The sequence below is a fragment of the Cataglyphis hispanica genome, chromosome 8, assembly GCF_021464435.1.
Source record: "Cataglyphis hispanica isolate Lineage 1 chromosome 8, ULB_Chis1_1.0, whole genome shotgun sequence".
NCBI lineage: Eukaryota > Metazoa > Arthropoda > Insecta > Hymenoptera > Formicidae > Cataglyphis > Cataglyphis hispanica.
The window spans coordinates 5,110,003-5,121,966 of NC_065961.1; the positions used below are offsets into that span (position 1 = coordinate 5,110,003).

At 42.0% G+C, this 11,964-nt stretch overlaps 1 long non-coding RNA gene across 1 annotated transcript in view; it reads left to right on the forward strand.

The window, feature by feature from the left end:
- Positions 1–8,679, forward strand: part of LOC126851506 (uncharacterized) — a 125,349-nt gene extending 116,670 nt beyond the window's left edge. The window contains exon 3 of the long non-coding RNA XR_007687678.1: positions 8,480–8,679. This is a non-coding gene — a long non-coding RNA (uncharacterized LOC126851506). The remainder of the gene's footprint in view (positions 1–8,479) is intronic.
- The last annotated feature ends 3,285 nt before the right edge of the window (positions 8,680–11,964 follow it).

Genomic DNA, 11,964 nt, shown 5'->3' on the forward strand with positions numbered 1-11,964 from the left:
CAACGCGTATACGTGCGATTCTTAAAATGATTTTCACTTGCGAGACACGAGGTGATTTTGAAAAAGATGCAAGATTTATTCGTGACTGTGCTCTAAGATAAATTTAATCTTTTTTTTTTCATAAAAATTTCTTTCTTTTTCTTTATTTTGTATTCTTTTATCTACATTTTTTAATTTATTTCTTTATTTATTTGCCACGTTTTAATCCACCTTTTAGTGACTGTAGGAAATTGTGAACAAAAAAAAAAACTGAAATTATATTTTAAAATACGCTCCAATAATTTCTATTAGTCTTTAACGTTTCAACTTTCTAATTTTCTGTTTATACGTAGCAGCCTCTTCGATCGAGGAGTATAATAGGCGGTTTAATCAGTATATTAAACAGAGGTTCCGCATATAGGAGATATAATCTGTTCAGTGTAAGGGGCCATAATGCCGCGCAGTCTATCTTGTCGCTCGAAATAGCCGCTGAGAAAATCTGTTCGGAGACCATTGTCGAGTTAACATGTCGGCCCGATGTCAAACTATCAGAGCGGAACGCGGTACATGACGTAAACCTCCGTGTCTCACGTTCTCAATCAAGATTTAATGAAATTATATTTTGGATGAAAAATTTCTCGCATTTCGCTCCCCTAAAATAATCTGACTGTTATAAAAAAAAATGTAGTTACGGATCGACGACGAAAGATGACATTTCTCCCAGGATGCTCATGGATCATTAGCGGATGCATGATATCCGATCCGAAGGCGAGCAGGATTTGACGTTTGAATCAGCTGTGAAAATTTTAGAGACATAAACGGCGGCGAGAATACCTGTCGGTGACAAATGAACCGTAGCATTGAAACGCGAAGTACATCAACGGTGAACTTCGAGTCAACCATTTATTACATCAAGCGTGGAAAGGCGGGGGAGGAGGATTGCGATAAATCGCAATAAGAATAATAGCTATCGGGAAAGAGAGAGGCGGTCTACGCAAAAGCGATCTATCTGTTCTCGTCAAGCTGAAAAAAATTTATCGCGCCATTTTTTTTAAATACCATCTCGTCCGTCGCTTTGGCGTTTCTCGCGTTTAAGAGATAACACAGCCAGGTTGTATCGCTCGACTATTAACGTTTATCGCGCGGTGGCGTCGATCGATTTCGCGGAGAATACTTTTGTCGCGAATTAAGCTTTATCGGTCAAAAGTATAAAATAACGGCGCGTCGTAACGCGCAAGCAGAGCGGAACAATTCTGGACACGGGGCCGCGCTATCGCTCCGAGAAATTTGTTCTATTTTGTGTGACCGGCGTGGATCCGGTGATATGGTCGGCGGTAGGTGATACATAGCGCTTCCGTCGGGGCCATTTCGTTTCAGCACGCGTATCGCGTGCAATCGCTACTTTCGTCGTCCCGACCTATGCATGTGTGTGTGTGTGTGTGCGCGCGTGTGTGCGCGCCGAGTTTCTATACGTGTGTACCGTGAAACGTTTAATCGTGTGTATAGGTATAACGCGAACCTGTATACCCCTTTTACGTGTGTCGGTGCCTATATACGTCATGAACGAGTTTCAGGTTTCAGCAGCTGACACGTTCCTTCGACGCTCGCGATCCAGAGGCAATTACTTTGGAAGCATGGCCGACACGCGTGGTCCATTATATCTGACCCGATTTCGATGCGAGACTTTTATTTTGTCGCAAAAGATGCTCGTGCGGACGAAATAGTGCGCAAGAAGCTTTTTTGAAAATGTTATTACCGTTTAATTCGAAAAAATATTTAATATATTTTTTTTTTTTAATGAGAAGGCTTCGTGCATGAATTCTTTAATTAATGCAACATAGACTTTAAGCGCATATCTTTTTCCGTCCTCTTCATTGCCATTTTAATAGCCAAATCAAATTCGATAAGATATCCATTTTCTGTCAGTCTTCGGAATAAATGCTGAGATATCGGATTTTTAAAGTTTCTCGATCGTGTAATAGCTACCGCCGTGATTCCATCTCTACGTCCGGATAAATTCATCGAAGTTTCGGGCACACCGAATCGAAGACTCGCCGCGAGACTCGAAAACGAAGCGCGCGAGTGCAATTTCTCGTGACAGCAATTTCACACACGAAACGGGTCGATTCACCGGTTCGATTGGATTCACACGATCCGAAATCAAGTGGCTGGGTTTTCGCTTTTTCGCATGACGCCGAAAGGCATTATTCCACGTAAAGCCGACGTTGGAAGACGCCGCATCGCACTTCCGGTTCACCACACGCGTTGTAAACCAAAACACTCTCACATTGTTTTTTATCCCGTTCTTTTTCTTTCGTTCTCTCGCGCTTTATTATTGTTGACGTCATAGATCGCGCGACACGAGAATGACGTAACGATAAATTGGCCAAACTTTTCGGGAAAATCATGGCAAACTCATTGCGCTATTCCTCGTTCGGTTCCAATGTACTGTATCAATGCCACTTTTTTTCTCTTGGAAGGAGATCATATACATATATAAGAAGCGCGACTTATCACAGTTAGTTGCCAGTCAATCCGAAAGTATATGCTCGGAAAAAAGAAAGAGAGAGAAAGAGAGAGAGAAAGAGAGGGGGAGAATATGGATGCGGAAATAGTGGTGATTCTCGAAGCGAGGTTCCATTGGATTTGTCGGCAAATAAATAGACATATATAACGTTGCCCGCCCTTTTTGCGTCGGATGGCAGCGCGACGGTGGGCGATCGGTCGGTGTCGACGGACCGCGAAATCCGCGCCGGCCGATGCTGTGATGCATGAAACAATCGAGAAATACAATCCGGGAATATAAACGTTAAGAGAGAGAGAGAAAGAAGGAATGGAAAGGACAGAGAAAGCGCGACCGATCGAGAGCGAACAGGGACGCGAATCCCTCACGCTGGTCCGCTCATCTGTCTGCCTCCCTTCATCCTCTCTTGCCCCCCCGCCTCTCTCTCGTGAAACTCTCGGGATGCACTGCCATGATATCCTTTTTTTTTTTTTTCTTTTTTTCTTTTTTTTTTCTTTTTGACGAAACGTAGAGAGACCGAGCGATTTAACGTTTTAACGATCCTTTTTTCAAGGCCGAATTCCATTACGACGCAGATATTCGGCCACGAGTAACGCACGTGATTGGGACTATGCAATTAACGAACTCGCGCGGGAATCATATTAGGGATTCGTCCGCGATACGGAAAAAAAATTTTCCCAAGGCAATGTTTCGCGTCGCGATACGATTACTTGCACATTCAACGATACCAAAGTTTCGCGGATACTAATATTAACAATAGTGAATAACGACGAAATTGAAATAAAATTATTGCCGATAAGATATCATTTTTTTGAAATAATTATTGAAATAATTATTTCCATAAGAGATCGATAAAAAACACATCATCATCCGTCATCGCTCACTAATAATGACGTAAGCAATGACTGCGCGCAAGAACGTTTAAGGAATGACAAAACTTATTTACGGAATATGTCTTGACCGAAACGCGAGCACTGACGCGTTATTAATGCGATATTAACATCCATTTTGATTAAGTATCCGCGATTTAATCGTATCGACCGGCGCAAATCTCACTGTCTCGGTTGCGCTCGTGAGAATTCGAACGTGGCCCGACTGTGCGAATCAGACGCGCGGATCCATGGCATTTCTCACAATTTACCTAATGGCACGTCGCTAGAATTCTGATGGCCATTATCATCCTCGTGAGGCGCTCTTGCTATTCCGCCCCGTGCGAGCGAAAGCCTCGTTCGATCTAACCCGCGTCATAATCAGTAACTACGTTTAATGCGCTGCAGAATATCGGGGAGTAAACAAAGTGCGAATGAACAAGCGGCGCGAAAAGTTCGAGCAAATTAATAATCTATGGATTAAACTGTAGGCCGCTTGAGCGAAAAAGTCGGAGCCTTATTAACTTTTGTTTGGACGAAACTTTTTTTCTTCCGCTATAGAAGAATGTTGATCCGACTTTATTTCGCGAGATCAAAATAATGAAATTAATAAACACTGAATACCTTTCTACAGTATTTTTACGATCGTGTAGCATTACGAAGAATTAAAATCGGTTTTGATTAAAAAAAAAAAAAAGCGATACTTCAACATGTGATCCATTCATTCGGTGACCTGCTTTTTGAGCTATAAAATTACAATGGATATACATATTTTTACACAATATGAATAATAAATCTTCCATGTATGAAGATTTTGTGTCATATACAATACGTCATGCGCGTGATAATTGAACGTAGAATTTATTTCAAATTTAAATATGAATTTGTTAAATATTGCAAGGGATGTATAACGGAATTTTTTTATATTATTTTTATAATTATATTCTCTTGTATCGAGATTATCTATTGTTATCTACATCCCCTATTATACGTACATTCCGATATCTCGTGTAAATTTTTAAACAGGAACGATTTTTTCGCTTATGTGTCTAATAGAGATCGAAAATAATAATTCATTATTATCGTTTCTGATTAAACGAATATTGCATATATCAAATTTTATGTATGAAATCTCGTTGCCGATAAATTATTCACGAGCTACTACTGATACGCATTCAAAACGAATTTAACTCGTTTAAAAAATTTTTTTCTTTGCAAAAACAAGATCGATTATGAATGGTATTAAATGAGGCTGTTCGGAATATTCTCAAAAGAATTGGATTTTTTTACTTGCACAAACGCTCGAATCATATGAGGATCAACGTGATATAAGCAGATCTTGTCAATCTGTCATTCATAAATGATATAAATTTATCAAGGAATTGATTTATTTATTATTAGTTTCTTCGCTCGATTTTTATTAACATATTTTATTGAACAAATATTTAATATCATGATACATAACATCACGTAAATTATTTTTTTAGTAAAAAGAAACGATCTATCGCGAATTTATTTTTGAACATAAGATTCAAGGTATTAAATCGGATTTTTTTAAGTGTCGTATAATATAAGTGACATACATACGGTTTTCATGTACAATTCTCTTTCGGGCGGCTGGCAATTTAGAAACGCCTGGCGGTCGGCAACTGGGGAACGCTTATACTCGAGACTTCGAGATTCGAGGTGTCGAATTTTCGAGGTAGGCTTCCGTTACGCGCGGCCCTCCGGGGTTTCGCCAGGTATATCCCACTTCGTGAACGGCCGTCGGCTCATATATTTTACGGCGGCGCGCAGTAACTAACAATTCGTAGTTTGCGGCCCGCCGCTATATTTTCGTCAGTTCGTTCCCGCGAGGCACTCGAAAACCGCCGATTTATTGCCGAGGTGGCCCCTCTTCTCTCCCTCTTCCTTTCTGATTTGCCGGTGTCTGTCTGATGTCCCGGTCTTCTTAGTTAACGCAAAACCGCTTCGTATTTGATTATTCATAAATGATATCACTCACGGAATGTGAAAGCGAAACTGGAGAAAAAAACTCTGTTCTCTCACTTGATTTGATAAGTAGCGTCCCTTTTACCATTCGGAGTCCGCATAATTCTATTAATAAATCATTTAATACGCGAGATTAACATTTGTATGGAGAGCACTCTGAGCGTTCATGCCGTGGATAATTCGATTTCCGTTGAAATAAAATACAAGAAATTATATAATATATAAATGCATAACGCAAAACTAATTGGATAAAAGATATGTATAATCGTGATGCGGAATAAAAGAGAATGTAGAATGAAGGGATACGTACACTGAGAATAAAACTAAAAAAACTCGTGTGTTAAATTTTATATAATGTCGCTCACATTAAATAGATGTTGAATAGAAACTTATAGCTCGAATTATTGCGATTGTAAAATTCTCCCGCGAGCAACATTAGTCTATCGCGAAAGTTTCAGGGGATCGTCTCGATCGTCGAACTTTTCAATTATCGATACAACGGCAGACGAGGACGACTTTCTCAAGAGTTGTTGCCTTTGCTCTGCAGTGAGGGAGGGTCTCATTTGACATGAGAAAACGTTGGATTATTTAGAAAAGAGGCTTTTATCGCGCCGTGGGGAAGATAAAGTTGGCGAGTGGAAAGGGTGAGGAAGGTGGGGGGGAGAGGGGTGAGGGGGGGGAAGAGAGATACAAACTCGCGATCGGCCGGCCATAACACCCATCCCATGCGCTCTCATTCTCTTGGGAGGGAGTACCGGTGTAAGGCGTAAATTACGAACTCGTCTGACGGGCGCGAGCTTGAAGTATTTGTTGAACCGCATCGCGTCGGCGTCTCTCTTTTATACGGCGAAGAGCCTTCCGCGCACCGCACGAACGAACGAACGACTGGTGGAATACTTTGGCATAATTTATGAGTAAAATAAACTCGCCAACGAGCCATGAATATCTTCGGCGGCGTAAATTCTACGCTGCCTGCTTGCCCGCCGGCACGAGCGACGGACTCCTCCTCGTCGCCGTCGCCGTCGTCGTCGTTGCGACGCGCGGTAATGGTGCGTTACGACGCGAGCACGTTTTTACCGTATCGCGGAGTGTGATCAGTCGCGCTGCTTTAAGAGCAGAAAAATAAGCAACCGACATTACCGAAGTCACCTCTTATCGCCGGGCCCATCGAGAAATATCAAGATACAAGAAATACTCGTATAATAATTCGTATAACTTGTACGAACTGATTGTGAAAGTTTATACAGGGTAGGCTATTTTAATCAATTCACTATATCTCAGAAACTTTGCGTTATCTTAAGAAATGTTTCAAATAAAAGTTGTAGTACTTCAAGGGGGACAAGTTGAATGTTATAGGAATGTTTGTAGATGACGGTTTTTAAAGTTGTTACAAACTTTATTTTTTTTTAAATGGAAACCCTTATTTTTTTATCGCACATTCTTATTAATAAAAAATCAAATAATATTCTTCGAATGAGAAGAAGTTTCAAAATATTATCATAAAGTATTTTTCGAATTATTTTATCTAAATCTGACATATTTTGATATAAAATATAAAATATCTCGTAAAATATTTATTTTTTGATAATCTTATCGTAATATTTTTATATAGAGAATAATAACAAATCAATTGATATAAAAAAAAAAAAAATAAAATTTTTTTTGAGAAAAGTTATACAAGCTTCTCCACATCCATACACAATTGTTACACAATGAAAAATTCGAAGGATATCACAGAATAATTATAATGCGATCCTTATATTGTATACATGTATACAGATTGTCGCGAAAATGGCCGCGTCATCGTTCGAAGGAAGTAAAGCCGGGAAAAGACAAGCTCGCGGAATATGTAAGCGACCGCGTTTATAAATTGCAGCCTACGCGAACGAGAACGTACACTATGCCGACCATTATCGGCCGGCCGACCCTTTCGCTTCGGAAAGTGTTATGGCGTAATAGAAACCGACGCGATAACGTTATCTGCTAGCCATGTAACGCGCTCTGTCTGCAGCGGAGTGATTAATACGAGGCTGCCGCCGACGACGTCCATCCTGTTTCTCGATTCGCCGCCGCCGCCGACGACGTCGAGTGTGGCCGGCGCGAAAGAGAAGGAGACGTTTATTTCCAAAAAGGAGCAACGAAGGATTATCGGGTGGGGTCATAAATCCTCCGTTCCGGGGCGGCGGACTCTAGGACGTGGAGAGCGCCCTACGAATTCTTCGCAGCACTTGTGCGCGCGAATGCTACGCCTGGTAGTGCTGAAAAATATTGGGGAATTAGCGCGCTAATTCGGAAATTCCCTAATCGTCCTCCTCTTGTAACGGAGATAATTGTAGTGATAACTCCATTGCAATGACACAGGAATTAATTTGGGCTTGCGATAATTGAATCAGGAGGGATGTAAAAGACAACTTTTTCGCGAATAAATTAGGAAAATAATTACATTTTCTTTTTTAGAAAATTATTTTATTAAATTCAAAAATATTTGATAACATCAAACATATATAAATATTTGATAACATCAAATATATATAAGTATGCATGCGTACATACTTTTTTATCTGAAGTTCAATAAAATCGGAATCTCGCAAATTTCCTGTTGAGATAATAAGGCGATTGGAATACGTCAGATCTGCACTGCTATCGATCGCACGAGAAACGAATCTCCCTGACCATCACGCTAATCACGGAGCGAGCAATTACCGAGGATAACGATAATCGCGTTAAATCACGGTGCGTGCTGGTTTGATTAGCTTCCGTTTGATTCCTTCTTCCTTGACGAGGGATCGTTACTGCCCGCGATCTAAACAATCATTCAGTTCGCTCACGATTTGTCAACACGCAAACATACATGTGTGACGACGACATGCGTATCCTTTGTTGACAAGTGTGGAATTGCAACTGTTCAATAATCCACTTGTCGTGTGTTCGTCATTAATTTCAGAAAATTTATTACAGTACTTTATCTTTTTTTTTTTTATTAAAAGATTTTTTTATGAAATCAAAAAAATACACGACTTATTATAATTACATCGAATATAATTAATATTTAATCGCGACATTTATCCGTGCTGTTTACGAGAAATCAGTCGATGAATTTTTTTTCACGTTTCAGAGGTACAACTCTATCGTCCTCGACAACTTTTTAATGGTGAAACACTCTTCCGCGGATAAAACTTGGCTATCTCGTATGCTGCGAAACCAATTGACGATGAGCACTCGATAGGAATACGCTCCACCACCTCGTCCGCAAATGCAGCTGCCTACTCAAACTGTCCTCTCGCCCGCACGTGCGCAACCCGGCTGCATCCGTAATGTGTACGTAAGTATGTACGTGTAGTATTTTCAGAGAGGCTTTCGGGTGGAGAGAGTCTGGTGTCTGTGCGTGCTCGTTGAAAATCAATGTGGCCCGCGCGAATGGACGCGGACGCCGGTCGCACACACACACACACGCGCGCGCGGCAAATCCGAAATCCGATTGTGTATTTTTGAGATTTCAACAAGGCCGTATTAAACGCGTGTTTTGTCGCGTCCCGCATTTTTATATTAAAGATTTTTCGTGATCGCGCAACACAAACCGCGCGGTGCGCGGCGTTATTAAAAAAACATTTCTCCTCGCTGTTTTCTCCCGGCGTCGTGAAATTCTGATCGGTATTTCATTCGAATTTATCGTCAGTCTCGGGCAAGATTAAATGTAGATGATGTGATATTAAATTCGTCTCCGCGTGGGATTTTATCGTCCACGGCTCGATATAATACGCCCCGACGCTGATTCCGCCTCGTTGCACATTGAAGATAATGAGAGAGCCGCGTCCGGGATTGTCTTTGGCAAAAATAAGATCGCGACTGAAGGAGTTTGTTTGAATATATGAATGTTTCATACGCGTTCGCCTTCGAATATGTGATTTTATCGTATATAGCTTACTCCGGGGAGATATCGATAAACACTTGTAGATACAATGTGTAGCCGCTTACTAGATCCGTTCGTACATACGTACTTCATTCTTTGTAGTGCCTTATGCTTTATACATTTGAAAAAGAAAAAAAGCGAGGGAAAAGGCTTTCTGTCTTTCTTGTATACGATACAATCCGCCATGACCTCTAAGATGCGAAATATTTTTCCAAACATCTTATACCTTACTTAAAAAAATTTTTCAAAAACTCTAACGAATAAATTTATGCTTTCTTCGCCTAAGCGGAAAAATTCATTTTACATATTTGTTATTTATTATTTATATGACAAAATATCTAATATGTAAAATGAAATGCAATTGTGTCGAGAAAATCGTAGATGATAAAACATCGTGGATGGTCCATTTACCATTAAATCGCCCGGTGGAAAGCTTTCAACGCGGAAAACAGATTTTTGTGACTATGTGAAAAAAAAAAGGGAAAAAAGTACTCCGGGTTATCGTCCGACTGCGAAATCCAGGAAGAGGACCGAAAAAAAGATGGGTGCAAGTGGGGGGAGGGGGGGACAGTCCGAAAATGTTGGGTGACCCGCGGATACGCTCTTGTTCACGGTGATGCGTCATTATCAGCGACACCCGGCTTCGGTTTCCGCGCGCCGACGGCGACGTCGGCTTGTCCGCGCAGTTCATCAAGGTAGCAGAAACAGAGAACGTGCGGCATCTATTCACACCACAAGCGCGTGCATGTATATACACACGTGGCAGCGGGCGAATCCCCGCCGATCTCTCCCGGCACGGCGATTCCTCCCCCGATTGCTAAACGCAATCAAAAAGTTTTCGCGCCGCGACACGGGCCGCGCTTCCGGCTAATATCCGCGCGGGCAATGGAGCAGAGATAGTTCCCGTGGCGGTGACAATTTCCAATCAGTGCGCGGAAATGGCGCGGATGCCATAATATTTCGCGGGGGACGACATCGCTCTCTGCGTTTCTCTCGCTCGCCCCGTTATCAGGCGTCTCAGACGGATATGAAATTCTCCGAGCCGCGACCGCAAAATGGTATCCCAGGGATAAATTATTCCCCCTCGGCCTCGCTGCGGCTCTTCGCGGATATATTATATATAATCTTAATCGGCGGGTCTCTTTACGGCCTGCGTCGCGCGACATGCATTCTGCGAATGCGAGCGGAATCGCTAGCTCTCGCAGACGCGAAAGCGCGCAGCCATTATTCAATCGTCGAGGCGGCCCAGATAGCACCGTGATCGAGCACGTACAACATTTTTCCTCTGGTCGACCACCCTCCTTGCACTCCCCTTCCCCCCCCCTCGCGCCATACCGTAACCCAGGATGGTTTGACCAAGGTACGACCCGGAATCAATATCCCGAATGTTGAGTCTGATGGATTTATGATCGTGAAAGGTGTCCGGGTCGCGGGCGAGTTTTGGCGTAAGAATTATCGGTGGGAAGATATTATGTCACGTAGTCTCCGGAGAGAGAAGGAGGACGGCGGAGATTTTGAGGCCTGATTCACCGGAAAACTCGAAGATCACGCCACCGTGATGCATATAGTTTCTCGCGAGATAAATTAGCAATCTAGCAAATGGTTGCATTTTAACAACAATATATCGAGAGATAAAAAGCAGATGTCTCGCAATCGATTGGCTTGGCGATAATGAATTCTCGATTAAAAGCCGATTAATGCGATTCTCGTTAATTAATGATAATTGTCACAAATTTATATGCTTCGATATTCTCTTGTTTGCACGATCGTATAAAATGTCATTCGTTGTTATTTTAATTGGCTGCCGCGATAAATTATAATATGAATAGATTATGAGTTATTCCGTCTACGTAGAAATCACAATTGTCAAATGTCATCTCCAAGCTTTTTTCATCAATGATAAAATAATGCAAGACTTCCAAATCGTCACATCGTATTTATTAAACGACGTATTTAAATAACTTGAATATTTAAAAAAACAGAATTTTTTATATTCCTTCGAGTAGAAATAATTTTTTATCGTTTACAAAATTTCTCCAAAAAATTGGCTACTCTCCCTGCTGACATTTAGTACGTCAACGTTCATTCGAGAATAACGGCTTTAGAAATGAAAAACGCGTGCCAGAAGGAGAACACGCGCCGTTAAAATAGAATAACCATCGCAGCGCTTTCAAGGCAGTTTGACATTACTGACATTAATCGTTCATCATCTCCTCGATGGTCATCGAAACGCCATAAAAAGTCTCGCGCTATTTCTGTATAATCTGGTTCGCTCTTCCTCTGCGCTCGTCCATCTCTCTCTCTCTCTCTCTCTCTCTCTCTCTCGCGCGCGCGCTCTCACACCTGCATTTCCCTTAATCTCTCGAGCTTCTCGTTCTCCTCGGAAAGGAGAGACGCAAGGGTGCGAGCGATTACGTGCCGGCAAAAGCGAGAAGAGAAACGGCGGAAGACCGAGGGCGCCGAATAATTAAACCCGGTAATGTCTGAGCATTAGAGCAGATGATGACGTCATCAAACGCCCGGCCCTCGACTTTCCGGCCCCTCGCCCTCTCATCCGCCAAAATTTGCCCTCTATGCGCAATCCTCCCCGCGCGGAAGAGGTTCCATAGTATTACCGTCATTACTCTTCCTTTACCCCATCTCTCCCCTCTCCATCTTTCCTTCCACTCTCTCTCCCCGTTTACCGTCCG